Consider the following 16,425-nt stretch of genomic DNA (forward strand, 5'->3'; position numbering starts at 1 on the left):
TGGCTCAGTCAGTGAAGCATGTGGCTCCTGATCTCAGCTCAAGTCTTCATCTCAGGTCGTGAGTTCAAGCCCTACATTTGGTTTCATGCTGGGCATGGATCCTACTTTTAAAAAATCATAAATTAAATAAATATATAAGGGGGCGCCTGGGTGGCTCAGTTGACTGACTGTCTGACTTTGGTTCAGGTCTTGATCTCACAGTTCACGAGTTTGGGTCCCACGTCGGGCTCTGTGCTGACAGCTCAGAGCCTGGAGCCTGCTTCGGATTCTGTGTCTCCCTCTCTCTGCCCCTCCTCTGCTCATTCTCTGTCTCTCTCTCTCTTTCAAAAATAAACATTAAAAAAAGGCAAAAAAAATAAATAAAAAGATACATATATTTAAAAAGTCCAACTTCCCAGATAATTTATTTAAGAATAAATAGTTGAAAATAATTTACAATTTGAAGTTCCCAAAAATGTGTTCCAAAAGAACTATGCCCTCCAGAAGGGTCCCAGCCTTCTCTTTATCTCCCACAAAGGAGACCCCACTTTCCACTGGTTCCACTGGTAGTTTCCTTTAACCTCTGTTTGAAAAACAACATAAACCAAGAAATCCTTGTTCTACTCAGAAATTGTCTCCAGAACATCAAATTAAAGACTTTCTAGTCTCGTCGTATGATGCTGTTCGATGGGCGCAGAGTTTCATGTGTTCCTGAAGCCGGCCTTTCCCGCTTCCAATTCCTTCCCGTGAAGAGACCCTCCAGTGTTAGAATGTTCTCAAGTCCTCAAGATTTAAAGCCACAAACGAGATTTTTTTTTTGGTGTGTTTCTTTGCCTGCTTGCTTGTTTCCATGCTGTTTCCTTCAGTGCTGAGAGGCACACACTCTTCCCTCTGGGCCGAGGGGAACATTAGGCATGACTTCAAGCCAACAGCATTTCAGTATTTGTTCAACACTTACTTGGAGAAGAGGCTGGGCATGGCGTGGGGGAAGAGTTGGAAGGTTCGATCTGCTGAACAATGGAAGTCTCTTTCTGTTGCTTAGGCAGATTCAGTCCTGACCTGCAAATTTGCAGATTCTCTACAGAAAGGGCGGAAGACTTACCCGTAGCAGAATCTTACCCCCTGGAAAGGCAGTCTGAGCATGCTCTCAGGCAGGCCCCCTCCCCCAGAAGCTTTTAAGTCCTCCCTCTATCCACAGAGGGCATCCTCCTTAAAAGGGTCAGAAAAGTACAGATTCTTCCCATCTCCTGGTACTTGTAGAGTCTGAGAATTATTAGTCTTGGGGTGCCTGGGTGGCTCAGCAGATTAAGCAACCAACTGTGGCTCGGGTCATGATCTCACAGGTCGTGGGTTCGAGCCCCACACCGGGCTCTGTGCTGACTGACAGTTTGGAGCCTGGAGCCTGCTTTGGATTCTGTGTCTTCTCTCTCTCTGCCCCTCCCCCCTCCTCTTTCTGTCTCTCTCTCTCCCAAAAAAAAAAAAAAAAAAAAAAAGGCAGCCTTCTATCTCTCTGTCCCTGGTAATGCTTGGTGCTTTTTTTCAGGCATAGTTAGTGCTAAGTCTGGCTTCAAGGCCTACCTACCTGTACCCATCCCCTCTCCCAACTTGTATACATGGTATGTTATTTGGCGACACAAGTCATTCAGGTGCAGAAAGAGCATGGGCTGTGGGTAGGAGGCCATATTGTCTCAGCTCTGTTCCCAAGGCCCTCAGCCCAGACCCAATTCCCGCCACGATGAATGACTTGCTAACGGCTGCATATTCCTGAGGGGACGTGGAGAGAGACATAAATGAAACCAAGGAAATGTGTTCCTAAGCTCTGTTCCCTTTGTACTCGCCGCAGAGACTCCATCACCTGGATTTCTTCCAGAAACTTCTGACACCTTTAATTATTTCTGCTCGTCCATCAGGAGCAGACCAGGTGCTACTGACTTCGCATTTGTGGAATGCTAACGTGATGCCAGCCAGCAGATTTCTTCTGAGGGATGAGGGATTTTCTCTGCTGACCCAAGTGACTTCTGCCAGCATCCCCCCTCTGGAATGGTTGATGAATCGTTCATAGCTGAGCTCTCGTTTCTCCTCTTCCTCCATCTCAGGTTTCAGTCGAGATTGGCACCCTCCCCTAGGTTTTTAGCAGCAGCAAATAAAACTCTAAAATGGCGTCTGGCTCATGAGAGGGAAGCCCGTTGGCCAAATCCTGTCATGCTAAGGTGAGTGGGAATCCTGGAGGCGACAGTGCCAATTTTGGGTATATTAAGTATCATCAGTACATCGGGGGCCTCTCTCCAGGGGAAGGGAGTGGCCGGGGGGCGGGGGTGTCACTGTCCTTGGGTTAAGATAATTTCCAACCCTTCTACCCAAGCGCGGTTCATTGCGTGTTTACATTTTAGTATATGTGCTCCATTCCCAGTGAAATTCTCCAGCTTTGTTTATTACCAGCCTTCCATTTTTAGCTGAAATGTGACTCTTCTGAGCCTTATGGCCTCATTACATGATATCCTGTCACATGCAATGCTGTAAAAAGGGATGAGATCACATAGGTCAGAGAGTCATTCTAAGGAATGGAATTATTTGTGTTAATACCAAGTTTATGTTGGGCTCTTTTTTTTTTTAACATTTCAGAAACACTCCATCTTGAATGTCTGGCGGGAACAGATACAGAAGGATTGTGCTTCTTTTTCTGAATGGCAAAATGAGAATTAAGCCCAAGATAGCTCGGGACGTGGCTTTTTGTAAAGAAGAGGTAGAACCAAATGCCATAAAATGTTGCTCAGTTTTACTTAGTAGATACTAATGTTTCAGTTAATATGTAGGATTCATTTATATCCCTCTCTTCCTCCCGAGATTTTAAATGTAGGCCCTGGTCTCTTAGAAGATCCTTGCCATGAACTGTAAAAAAAAAAAGCAACTTCAAGTTCATATCCAATGGCACCTGTGTGGTCTTCTTTTAAAAACGTGTTTTAAAAGTTCTTTTGTTTCAAGAGCTCACATTGTACATGTTGGTAGAGAACCAAATGGGAAATTTCTGAAGCAAATGGCCCTTTTGTTTATAGGAAGAGAGGGTCAGAGTCAATAAACAAATCTCCAGCTCATGAATGAATCACTCCGAGGGTTGCAATGGAAAACGAGGTGGGAGATTGAATTAAGGAGCTCAGTCGTATGCTATAATTATGAGGCAGGAGGCAGTGCAACGTGGTCTGGGGGCGGGGGGCTCCCTGAAGAATGAGCCTGCATTATATATCATGGAAGACTTTCACCAGTGTGATTTATTTCCTCTCCTGAATGTTGTTATCAAGTTATTCCATTGGCTAGCACTTCCTATGTTTATAGCTTGTTTTTAGGAGACGTAAAGTCTTAGATTGACCAACACTGGCTGTGCCAATGGTTTCCTGGAGACTTTCCAGATTGGTCTGACCCACTTTTTCATTACAAAATCGCTACATTAATATGGCTACAATACGGAAATACACTCTGTTCCCCTCCCACACTCTCTTATTCCTTTCTTGCATGTATTCACTGATTCGACAAATATTTATTGATATTCCAGGGAACCAGGTGCCAGCCAGTTGGGTGCCAAATGGGCAGGATCTAAGAACTATTCATCATCTCTAAGGTAACACATGTGAAGTCCCTACCATCTCCTGGAGTCTGTCATCCAAAAAGATGTCCATTTATTGATGATTATTTTATGACCCATCAGAGGATCTATCCTAGAGCATGTTCTTTGCACTTGAAAAGATTGTGTATTTGCTGTCATTGGGTAGAACATTCTATAGATGTCTATAGGTCAAGGTAATTGACAGTGTTACTGATCTTTCTGTTCAGCTCTTCTACTGAGAGTGGAATAATACAGTTTATTATTGTTGATTCATCTGTTGCTTTCAGTTCTGTCCCTTCACTTTTGCTTAATGTTAGTTTCAGGCTGTTTTAGGTGTCCATGCACTTAAAATTACCATATCGTTCTCTTTACTTTTTTTTATTTTTGAGATGGAGAGTGAGTGGGGGCAGGGCAGAGAGGGAGACACAGAATCGGGAACAGGCTTCAGGCTTTGATCTGTCAGCACAGAGCCTGACGCGGGGCTCAAACCCCATGAACCGTGAGATCGTGGCCCGAGCCAAAGTCAGAAGCTTAACTGACTGACCCACCCAGGTGCCCCCAAATTGCTGTATCTTTCTGATGAATTCTTTTATCTATAGGACTTGTCCCTGATTGTTTCTAGCATATTTCTATCTTTACGTGTATTTTGTCCGCTATTAATATGGTCATTTCAGATCTCTTACTCTGAGTATCCACGTGGCATATCTTTTCCCCATCACTGTACCTTCACCTTACTTGAATCTAGAGTGTGTCTCATATTGAAAGCATGTATTCGGATCCTGGGTGTTTTTCTGATCAAATATGAAAATCTGTGCCTTTTGTCTGGATTGTTTAATTCACATTGTAATAGAATTATTGATATGGTTGGATATACAATCAGCCACGTTGCTCTTCTGACTGCTATAGGTCTCAGTTTTGTTTTCTCTCTTCCTTTTAATCATCATTTTTGGTTAAATAGCTTTTTTGGATTATTTTATTCTTTTGTAACTACATTTTAGTTATTTTCTTAGCAGTTCCTTCAGGAATCATATACGCGTCTTTGCTTTTCTCAATCACCTATAGATGCGTACAACTTGATTCAGATAAAATATAAAAATCCACCCTAACCTACCTCCATTTCCTTCCCCCACTTTTGGGCTCTGGTTATTGTAGGCACTGCTTTATGTGTTATAAACTCAAAGCTCCAATGTCATAATTATTGTGTTATGCGATTTTATATAAATCTTTTTAAGAGAAAGAGAGTACAATGTATATTTATACAATCTTTTATGTTAACCTACTCCCTGGTTCCTCTTCATTTCTTCATATGGATTTGAATTACCATCTGTGACTGTTTTCTCCCTCCAGCTGGAGACTTCCTTCGGCATTGCTTCTAAAGCAGGTCTGGTAGCAACAGATTCTTTTACTCATTTTTGTCAAGGAAGGGTGCCTCTCTTCTTAAAATTGCATAGGAGGAAAGAAAATCAGACTCTCTAATGGTTAATGTTTAGTTAGGAAGAAAATTAACACTATGTTTTAGTTTACAAGGATATTTATATAAAACGATTCTCATGCAGTAAGTGATGATAAAATGTAAAATATTTTGGGGGGTCTGGGGACTTAGTGGGTTAAGCGTCCAACTTCGGTTCAGGTCACGATCTCATGGTTCGTGGATTCGAGCCCTGTGTCAGGCTCTGTGCTGACAGCTCACAACCTGGAGCCTGCTTCAGAATCTGTGTCTCCCCCTCTCTCTGCCCCTCCCCTACTTTCACTCTGTCTGTCAAAAATAAACATTAAAAAAAAAGACCTACAAATGATACGACACTCTAATTTCACAGTATCTTTGTTATCAACGGAGCCAAAGTTTAGCTCCATTTGCATTTCAGATCCTAAACAAGAAAGGAACAAAACCTAATAATAACGAGAGTAGACATAACTCTGAAATTCTACTGGAAAAATCAGAAAAAGGGATAAAAAAAATCAAACTAAAATCATCAGTAAAAATGAGAATATTAAACTGATGGTCTTGCGTATTTGAAAAGATGTGTGTGAGTGTGTGTGTTAGAAATTTAGGAATAATCCATGTGAACTATGTGCTCCAGTTTATGGGAATTACCCATATTACACACGCTGGTTGGATTAATGGTTTATAAAAAAAATCTGTTAGTTTTACTTCCTAAAGCTCATTTTTCCTTATGCTGTCATATAATAGTTCATCTTCGATAAGTATCTGTGACTTGGGACACAGGCCTCCGGGGTCTTGGCTCATAATTTACAACGGTAATGGAAATGGCATGCTTCGGAGCGCTAGCCAGGGGACCCCTGCATATTTGGAGGGAAGGAGAAGTTCTATCACCCATGAAAAGGCTAATGAGATCGGCAGATTTCAGCAGAAAATGCTCTTTTTGTCCTGGCCTTAGACCCTGTCCTACTAGGGACACTCAGGTCTGAGGGTAATGACTCTAGCATGTGCTTTCTCCACATGAGATTATGTGACATGCGGGTGAGCTCCCCAGAAGTCAGAGCTCTCGCCAATAAACGCCATCTTAATTGGATGCCTTAATTATGTCACTTTCACCCCCCAGGACATACCCCCAGGGACAGTCTGAGGGCTGATTTTCAATTCAAAACCTCCGTTTCAGGTCCCCCGCTTCCAGAACAGTCTTGCTGACAGAGAGCTATGGTCTCCCGCCACTTAGTACAGATTTGTAGGGATGGCAATTGGAAAGGACCGTCCTGGGGCTCAGCAGGGGTCTCAGGAAGAGACAAGAGAGCTGGGAGTTTAAAGCTGTCGAAACCAGGTTGGCTTGGTTTACAAGGCAACCCTGACCCCCTTCCCTCCCCTTTTACTCAGCAGCTGGGAGGCCGCCACATTGAAGCAGGTGGAAGGAAAGGACGCTATTGGCCACCTCCCAGCCCGCAGCCATTCCCCTCTGTACCCAGATGTTGGAGCAGTTGTGTGCACTGTTTCCAAACGACCAGAGAACCCGTTACTGCTTCAAGTGTTTCTGAAACCTAGGATCTTAAAGTCATTCTCCAAGCTCGCAACGCACTAGTGAGGGAGACACAGGAACTCAGAGAAGGGGCTTTTGGGATCCGTTAGAAATTCAATACCAGCTCTGTAAAGTTGTTAATCATTAGCCATGGCTTTTGCCTCCATCCCTGTAGCTGGTGACGTGAAAGCGCTTAGGTCTCTAAAATACAGATCACGCTTCCGGTGTATGAAGTAACAAGGATTTTAATCGGTAGTTTCTTAAGGGCAGTTGTGAAAGCTCTGGATGCTGGAGAAATTGGTTTCTTGACCAGCTTACTTCTACTTGAAAAAAATCAAGGCAATAGATACATTAAGAGTAAACTATGTGTTTCTCCCCCTTTGGTAGTAACTCCAAGACGAGAAAAAAAATTGCCACCATACTTAAAATATTAATTTTTAGATTAATGTTTATTTAGGGTTTTTTTTGGGGGGGGGCAGAGAAAGAGGAAGACACAGACTCCAAAGCAGGCTCCAGGCTCTGAGGCATCAGCACAGAGCCTGACGCAGGACTCAAACTCGTGAACGGGGAGATCATGACCCGAGCCAAAGTCAGATGCTTAACCGACTGAGCCACCCAGGTGCCCCTCATGATGATGTTCTAATGTAAAACCAGTTTGGCGCCCTCAGTTCAGAGTTAACATTTTAGACAAAAGAGGTTATGATAGGTCCCTTATAGAACGACTTAAGAAACATCTCTAGAGATGTCCAATTGAAAATATCACTGGGGCGGCCCACCAGAATCCCTGAAAATTCAGGAATAGAAAATAGTGGCAGCCATACCAAAAACAACAGGCACCCGGCACCTATAAATAGTAATGCCCTAAACCTACAGGCAACATGAGGTCTGAACCTTGAAGGATTACCCCCAACTATGAAGCTAATAGAACTGGATTGAGAAAGACAGATACTGGGTTTTTCCCGCATGAAACACAGGCCTATAAATACGTGGGGGGTCCAGTGCTATAAAACAAGAGCAGAACCTCTCCCTCCATTGGGCAGGTGTTAACTTTTTGAGGCTCTCCCTCCTGACCACCATGTTTGTTCTGCATCCATTCTGGGATGGTGATTCACATCAACTAGTTGGGCACAAGAGGAAAGTGTTGTTGCGCCGTGTTACCCGATCTGAGGACTGAAGTGATCCAACCACCGGAAACAGGGGGTCCTAAGAGAGGAAACCGAGAAGATGGAGGAGAAGCAATGATCCAGGCAGGATGTTCCAGGGCTGACAAGTCACAAGAGACACAAATGTTCAGACCAAAAAGGACCAAGGACTGTCAGGCAGGCTGAAGAACAGACCCCTCTGCACACATTGTTGAGAGGGAGAGAAACCAGGAAATTTTGTTTGTCCTTGTAGTTCGTAGAATTCTGAGACTCCTCCATCATCTGCATTTTGACAGTATTCAGATTTCATTATGAGGTGATGTTCTAACCCGCAGACTCGAAATGCTATTTAAATATAACTAAAAACTCACTCAGGGAAATGAAAGAAATCTGGAGTCAGGAATGAGGCAGAGATGGTATAAAAGGCTTGCCAAGGAAACAATCCATAAAACTAATAAGCAACCGATGGAATGGGAAAAGATAGTTGCAAATGACATATCAGATAAAGGGTTAATATCCAAAATCTATAAGGAACTCACCAAACTCCACACCCGAAAAACAATCCAGTGAAGAAATGGGCAGAAGACATGACAGACACTTCTCCAAAGAGGACAGCCAGATGGCCAACAGACACATGAAACGATGCTCAGCATCCCTCCTCATCAGGGAAATACAAATCAAAACCACACTGAGATACCACCTCACGCTGGTCAGAGTGGCTAAAATGAGCAAATCAGAGAACTCTAGATGCTGGCGAGGATGTGGAGACACGGGCACCCTCCTACACTGTTGGTGGGAATGCAAACCGGTGCAGCCCCTCTGGAAAACAGTGTGGAGGTTCCTCAAAAAATTAACAGAACTTCCCTATGACCCAGCACTAGCACTGCTAGGAATTTACCCGAGGGATACAGAAGTGCTGATGCATAGGGCACATGGACCCCAATGTTCATAGCAGCACTCTCCACAATAGCCAAATCATAGAAAGAGCCTAAGTGTCCATCAACGGACATATGGATCAAGATGTGGTTTATCTATACAATGGAATACTACATGGCAATGAGAAAGAATGAAAACTGGCCATGTGTAGCAACGTGGATGGACCTAGAGGGTGTTATGCTGAGCGAAATAAGTCAGGCAGAGAAGGACAAACACCATATGTTTGCACGTATAGGAGGATTAGGAGGAACTTAACAGAGGACCATGGGGGAGAAGAAGGGGGGAAATGGTGGGGGAAAGGGAGAGACGCACACCATGAGAGATTCTTGAATGCTGAGAACTGAGGACTGATGGGTGTGGGGGGGAGGGGAAGGGGGTGATGGGCATGGAGGAGGGCACTTGTGGGGATGAGCACTGGGTGTCATATGGAAACCAACTTGACAATAAACTTTTTTTTTTTAAAAGAAAGAAATTAAAGGAATGAACGAAGTTACAGTATACGGTGAGGGAGCAGAAGTAGGACAGGCCTGTTTTCAACCATCAACAGAGTATTTGAAACTTCACATTTTTTCAGCCACACTGGCCTTGGCATCTCAGAAAGTCTCATTCCATTTGATTTGAATTCCAGTGTAGGTAACATACCATGTTCTGTTAGTTTTGGATGTTAGAATCATCATCATGTAATGATTCAACAACTGTATACATTACTGAGTGGTTATCACAACGAGTGTCCTCGTAACCCCCATCACCTGTTTCCCCCACTCTCTTCCCACCTCCCCTCTGACGACCATCTGTTTGTTCTTTAGAGAGTCTAGATTTCTGTCTTTGATCGTTGTTTCTTAAAATCCACACGAGTGAAATCACATGCTATTTGTCTTTCTCTGACCAACTTATTTCACTTGGCATTAGACCTTCTAGATCCATCTGTGGTGTCGTTACAAATGGCAAAATTTACTTCTTTTTTATGCCTGAGTAATATTCCGTGGGAACATCCATTCATCAGTCAATGGGCTTCCATAGTTTGAACACTGGACATTCCTTCATTATTCTGCTCATCCTCTCCCCCCCTGACTTCCATGAATGACCCTCTCCTGAAAATTCTCTTTTCAGATACGTCCCCTTATCCAGACACGAAACGTTGGGAGTTTAAACCTACTCTCAACTCCATAAATGCTGGGAAGTCAAGACCTACGTACCTACAGCTTCAGCCACCATCTACATAACGGTGACCCCTAAACGTGTCATTCGAAAGCAGGTCATTCTTGGGAGCTCCAGACCCGCCCACACATCTACCCATTTATCCTGCTTCAGCGTGTCTTAAGAGTCACCTCAAGTTCAGTATGTTTCCCTCTGAACTCCCGCACCTGTCTTCTGCTGAGTCTTCTTCTCACCCCGCATGGTGTCACCAGCCCCCCGCTGCCCAAGCCAGAAACCCAAGTCATCTGTGACGTTCTTGCTGTACTTGGTGAGACTGTCCCAGATATGCCCACCACCACCACCTTGGTCATCAGCGTTCGTGGGGACTCCTGTCTAATCTGTTTTGAGGTCTTCTTACTTTCAACCTAAACCTATGCTCAATGGATCTCCAGGCTACCACTGGCAGAATCTTTGGAAACCCCAGTCTGATCAATCGGTGCCACTTCAAGCCCACTAGTGACTTTCTAATCCTTTTGGGACAGAGCCACAGTACTCTGACGTGGCCTAAACACCCTCAATGTTCTGCCCACTGCCCTGCTGTCTTCCTTCTCACTACCTCCCTGCATCTACACTAGCCCTTCCCGTGGACAGTTAGGACCCTGTTCCTTCCTGCCACAGGGCCTTTGCATATGCGATTTCTTCTGCCCATAATGCACCTCCCTCATCTCTTCACTCGACTATTTACCGTTCAAGTTTCAAACCAAATGTCAGTTCCTGGAGAAGACTCCTCTGAGTCCCAGGATAGCACAAGTAACAATACACACCCTCAGAGAGCACTTCTAACTTTCCCACTGAAACACTCATCTCCATCGTGGTTATATATATGTCTATATGTTATCTGGATAACATCCCTCTTCCCCCCATAGCCTTTAAGCTCCACGAGGCCAAAGACTGTGTTTGGTGTATCTCAGGCATCTGGGAAAGTGCCTGACATACATTATGAATACATTTTACTAACTGAATTTGTCTATATCTACATCTATAGAAATAGATAAAATATATTCACACTTAGCCATTCATTTGCTTACAAAATGCTCTTTGCCCTTTAGAAATGGAATAGGAGCTGGGGCACCTGGATGACTCAGTCGGTTGAGCATCTGACTCTGGCTCAGGTCATGATCTCATGGCTTGTGGGTTCGAGCCCCGTGTCAGGCTCTGTACTGACAGCTCAGAGTCTGGAGCCTCCTTCAGATTCTGCGTCTCCCTCTCTGACCCTCCCCTGCTCACACTGTCTCTGTCTCTCAGAAATAAAACAGTCTAAGGCCATACCACCCTGAACGTGCCCCACCTCGTCTGATCTCAGAAGCTGAACAGGCTCGGGCTTGGTTAGTACTTGGATGGGAGAAATAAATAAAATATTGGAAAAAACAAAAAAAAAAAGAAACAGAGTAGGAGCTTAGACTCCCATGAATTTCTAAGTAAGTCATCAGTAGACTGTATTTCTGAAATGAGATGTCTTCTTCATCCACAATTGTACTTTCACAAAGAGAAAGGGATTTTACTTTAAATGCCCATATCCTTTCTGATACTTCTAGCAATTCAACAGCTAGAGAATCCATGGAGTCCTACGGTCCCTTTGTTTAGGGACGGTAAACATCTGCCTTGCATGGCATGCTTCCACTTTATCCTTGGGCCAGTGCCTCAATGCTTTATTTTCCAAACACACGCCACAAATCAACAGCGAGGGTTGTTTGGAGAGCTGCATTTTTACTTCTACATTGGAGACCAGTGAGGAGTTCCCTATGGCTGTCTGCCATTTGCAAAGGCAATTTGCAAATGGCCCTTTGTAAAAATAAAGGACACATCAAGAATTTGGTGGGGCCGCCAAATGCTTTGAGTATTGCATTTGGATACAGCAGTCGTAAAAACTGAAGCTTGACTGTCCCATTACTTACGAGGGCCCTTACGGACCCGATCTCTTGACCAGAAGCTGGGGAAGGCATTACGAAAAATTACACAAAACTGAGTGCTGTGTTGTAACTTCACACTAGCTTGCTTCCCAGCTTAAAAATAAAAAATCCAGGATCGGCTTCAGTTGACAATAAAAGGGATGAATTCTATTGTAGAAGAAAGCACATCGTTTTATGGGGTTCCTGGCGGAGCTGAGGAATTCTCTGCTGGGCGAGACAGAGGTCAGCTTATACTAGGTACTACCCTAGTAAATCTGGTGAAATATTTAAGCAGAATAATCAAGTGGGAGCTACAGAAATATTCTTTCAAAAAAACCCCAGAAATGTGTCATGTATAGGATGAAAGATCATTTAAATATATACATACACATATGCATAAATATAGACATACACACTTCTATGAAAATGTGTCATGCCATAGTCAAAAATTAACTCCAAATGGGTCATGAAGCCAAAATGACAAGACTTGTAGAAGGCAGTATTTGAGCCTTCGGGTTAGACACCGATTTCTCAGATAAGAACTACAATCAAGGAGGCACCTGGGTGGCTGAGTTGGTTAAGCGTCCGACTTCAGCTCAGGTCATGATCTCGCAGTTCATGAGTTCGAGCCCCAGGTGGGGCTCTGTGCTTTAGGTGCACAGCCCACTTCGGGTCCTCTGTCTCTGTCTCTCTGCCCCTCCCCTACTCATACTCTCTCTAAAAAAACCAAAAAACAGAAAACAAAAAAACCCAACCAATTCCTATCCATAAAGAACGGAGTGATAAGTTGGACTTCCGTATTTAAAAATTCTGGTCCTTGGGGCGCCTGGGTGGCTTAGTCGGTTAAGCGTCCGACTTTCACTTAGGTCATGATCTCGCGGTTCGTGGGTTCGAGCCCAGCCATCGGGCTCTGTGCTGACTGCCAGCTCAGAGCCTGGAGTCTGTTTCGGAGTCTGTGTCTCCCTCTCTCTCTGACCCTCCCTTGCTCACGCTGTCTGTCTCTATCCTAGAAATAAATAAAAATATTTAAAAAAAAAATAAAAATTAAAAAAATTAAAAAAATAAAAATAAAAATTCTGGTCCTTGAAAGACACTATTCAAAGACGGAAAAGACGAGCCACAGACGGGGAGAAATTATTTACAACTCACACGTCTGATAAAAGATGTGTATCCAGATTATACCATGAACTCTTATCTAGAAGATGATAAAGACATGACACTTACGAGATGGAGAGGAATGATAATCGGGCCTCCCAGAACAATTTATGAAAACCGAATATACAGCCTTAAAATAGAATGTGGACCTAAATACCCAGAAGCACCCCCCCACCTCTGTATGATTTGTAACCAAAATTAATATGAATGGAGTTAATAGTTCCAATGGAGTGATGGACCCAAGAGCCATAGCAGTGCCAGCAAAATGGCCGAACTCAAATGGCCTACAAGGGGTCCTGCAAGCTCCGGCATCTATGGAGGTCTAAAGAAAACAAGAAACTCCCTCAGCCGCCCGAAGGACAGTGTCGATTCATCAAACAGAGAAACCACAGCCCCCACCCCCATGCGATTTAAGCAGTGTTCATTTTCCACAATAGTAAATTTCCTAGATACGACTTGTAGGCCTCAAAGTCCTGGAAAGGAAGCTCCCACCCGAAGGCAATTAATCTTAAGATACTGTAAACGATACTAACTTTTGGTCCGTTTAAAATATATACGTTGTGCTGTAACAAATCATTGTGTCAAGGGTAGCCGCCGTCCACTCAGTTGGGACTTCTGGGATCGCGGAACTCTATTTAAATGGATTCCCATCATAACTGGGGGGGCTCGTCTAACTCAACTGTGAAAAGACACGTCGCACAATCACCTGGCTGCTGATTACACGGCCTGGGGTCTCTGCCTGCTCCCTTCCCCCTCCCCCTGCCTCTCTGCCTCCCTCCCTGCAACCTGGGGTGGCTCGCTAGAGTAGGTGTGAAGGTGTCAGGTCACAGTCCGTGGGACTACTGCTGGGTGTGCGGCGGCACCCCTGCTTGCTTTAAGTCTTAAATGAAGCCTCCCCCCCCCCCGCCCCAAACCATCATTCCTTCTTCACTTTCCACTCCCGCCCTTGGCCGGAGCATAGATGGTAACCCCCTCTGCCACCCTCTGAAATTGACCTTTGGGGAGGAATTCATGGCCCTCCCCCATAGCTTCTCCCCCACCTTAATCGGGCGGTGCTTTTTCCTTCCTCCTCAACTTTTGTACCATCAACACCCAATGCTTTCCGCACCACTTCCTTGCTTTTGGCCGGAGGCCATCAGGTTAAGGTTGGGAAGAGTCTCTGGCTTCCCTAGTTTAAGTTCGGAACCACGATTACTCACTCTCCACCAGCCCAGGAATGGATGCTGGGACCTCAGCCCCGCCACCCTCTGCTGCCGTCGTTGTCGGCTGATGCGGTTTTTTAGCTCAGGTTTTGATAAAGTGCAAAGAAGGGTCACCGGGGATACTCAGACCTGCCGGCTCTCAAAATTCTTAGTGGTTAAACTTGGAGCAAAGCCACAGAGGACACGTGTAAGCACGCAAAATCCCTCTGAGTGAAGGGTTTTCTTTTCCTCTCATTGCTTTTGCTTTTAAAAGCTGAGGAAGTTTGGGGCGCCAGCGGGGCTCAGTCGGTTGGGCAGCCGGCTTCGGCTGAGGTCATGATCTCGTGGTTCGTGGGTTCGAGCCCTGCATGAGGCTCTGTGCTGACAGCTCAGAGCCTGGAGCCTGCTTTGGATTCTGTGTCTCCCTCTCTCTCTGACCCTTCCCTGCTCATGCTCTGTCTCTCAAAAATAAACAAACATTTAAAAAAATTATTAAAAAAAGCAGGAAGAGGTTTTAAACAGGGTTCTCATGTGGTCCCCTTGCAATCTGTCTGGGTCTAGCCTGGAATGTACCAACTAGAACAGAAGGAACGTGGAATTCGGTGCACACTTTGGTTTTGGTGCTGCTGCTGCTCCTCTCGGTCCTCAGCAGGGACGGAGAAAGAACTCGGGGTGCACAGCGGACCCCGACATTGGTGGGCTTGACTTCCTGGCAAATTGCTGTGTTCGCCCACTTTTCTGTTCAGGACCACCGAATGCTGAGATGTGGCTGCAGGCCGAGATAAAAGCAATTCACTGTGTCCTAAAAAAAAAAAAAAGAAAGAAAGAAAGAAAGGAAAGAAAAGAAAGAAAGAAAAAGATGCTGTGAACATTCACGTGCAATTCTTCAGGTCATCAAACGCAACTTTACGAGATCTTTCATACGGCTGCCTACAATGGCTGAACTTGAAATGTACACTCATCATCAGTGCTCCAAATAGAGCCACCCAGCCACGCTGTGCCCAAATTCCTGCCCCACAAAAGCTGTGGAGGTATTATTGTTGTTAAACCCCTAAGCTTGTGGGAAAATGTTACACAACAAGAGGAAAATAATAGAATGCTAAACTACTTGTTTTTTAAAAGTTTTTTATGAATGTTATTTTTGAGAGAGAGAGAGAGACTAAGTGTGAGCAGGGGAGGGGCAGAGAGAGAGGGAGACACAGAATCTGGAGCAGGCTCCAGGCTCTGAGCTGTCAGCACAGAGCCCGATGCGGGACACAAACCCACGAACCATGAGATCATGACCTGAGTCGAAGTCAGATGCTTAACTGAACTGAGCCACCCAGGCGCCCCTAAAATTTTTTTTTAATATTCGTTTTTCAGAGAAAGAGAAGTAAGAGAGAGGGAGATACAGAATCCAAAGCAGGCTCCAGGATCCGAGCTGTCAGCACAGAGCCTGTCATGGGGCTCGATCTCATGAACTGTGAGATCATGACTTGAGCCAAAGTCAGAGGCTTAACCAACTGAGCCACCCAGGTGCCCCAAAGTACAGTCTTACACTCAAAAGACCGGCAAAGCCTAAAAATCCAATCATCTCAACCCCTGACCAGGAGAATAAACACTGACAATTCTCATCATTGATTACGGAGGGCAAACTGTTCCCACAGCCTTAGGAAGCCATGTGAAATAGCCCATAAACTTGGAAATGCTATACCAACGATTCCGACAATTTCACCTGAAAATCTTTCACGTACCCACATAAAGACATATGTGACGGTCCATTTTAGTGTCAATTTGTCTAGTTATTCAATCAAAAACCAACCTAGGTGTTGCAAGGAAGATATTCTGTAGCTGTGACTGAAGCCCATAATCTGCTGGTTTTCAGTAAGGGAGATGATTTTAGGTAACCTGGGTGGACTGGATTCAATCATTGCAGAGGTCCAACTTCTCCAAAGAAGTTGTTTTGCCTGCGGGCAGAAATATCACCCTGTAGCTGAGAGTTCTAGTCTGTCCTTCCTGGAGGCCCACGTCGGCCTGCTTCACCACTGTGTGGACCAATTAATCACCAAGAAATCACTTCATATATAATTCGTACTGGCTTTGTTTCTCTGGTTGAAACCTGACAGATACAGCATATATGATATTGATTTCAGCCTAGTTAATGAAACAAAGGAAAAAGGGATGGACGGATGGATAGATGGATAGACAGAAGGAAGGAAAGAAGGAAGGGAGGGAGGGAAGGAAAAAAAAAAAGAAAGAAATGTCCTAGAGGTACCTGGGTGGCTCTGTTGGTTAAGCCTCTGACTTCAGTTTACGTCATGATCTCTCAGTTTGTGCTTCAGATCCTCTGTCTCCCTCTTTGTCTGCCCACCCTCGCAAAAATAAACATAAGGGGCG

General features: G+C 44.6%; 1 pseudogene; it reads left to right on the forward strand.

Annotated features, from left to right (window-relative positions):
* The first annotated feature begins 12,926 nt into the window (after positions 1 to 12,926).
* LOC120228810 lies at positions 12,927 to 13,282 on the forward strand (annotated as a pseudogene).
* The last annotated feature ends 3,143 nt before the right edge of the window (positions 13,283 to 16,425 follow it).

The sequence above is a fragment of the Hyaena hyaena genome, unplaced genomic scaffold (genome assembly GCF_003009895.1).
Source record: "Hyaena hyaena isolate Hyena2069 unplaced genomic scaffold, ASM300989v1 scaffold_27, whole genome shotgun sequence".
NCBI classification, from domain to species: domain Eukaryota; kingdom Metazoa; phylum Chordata; class Mammalia; order Carnivora; family Hyaenidae; genus Hyaena; species Hyaena hyaena.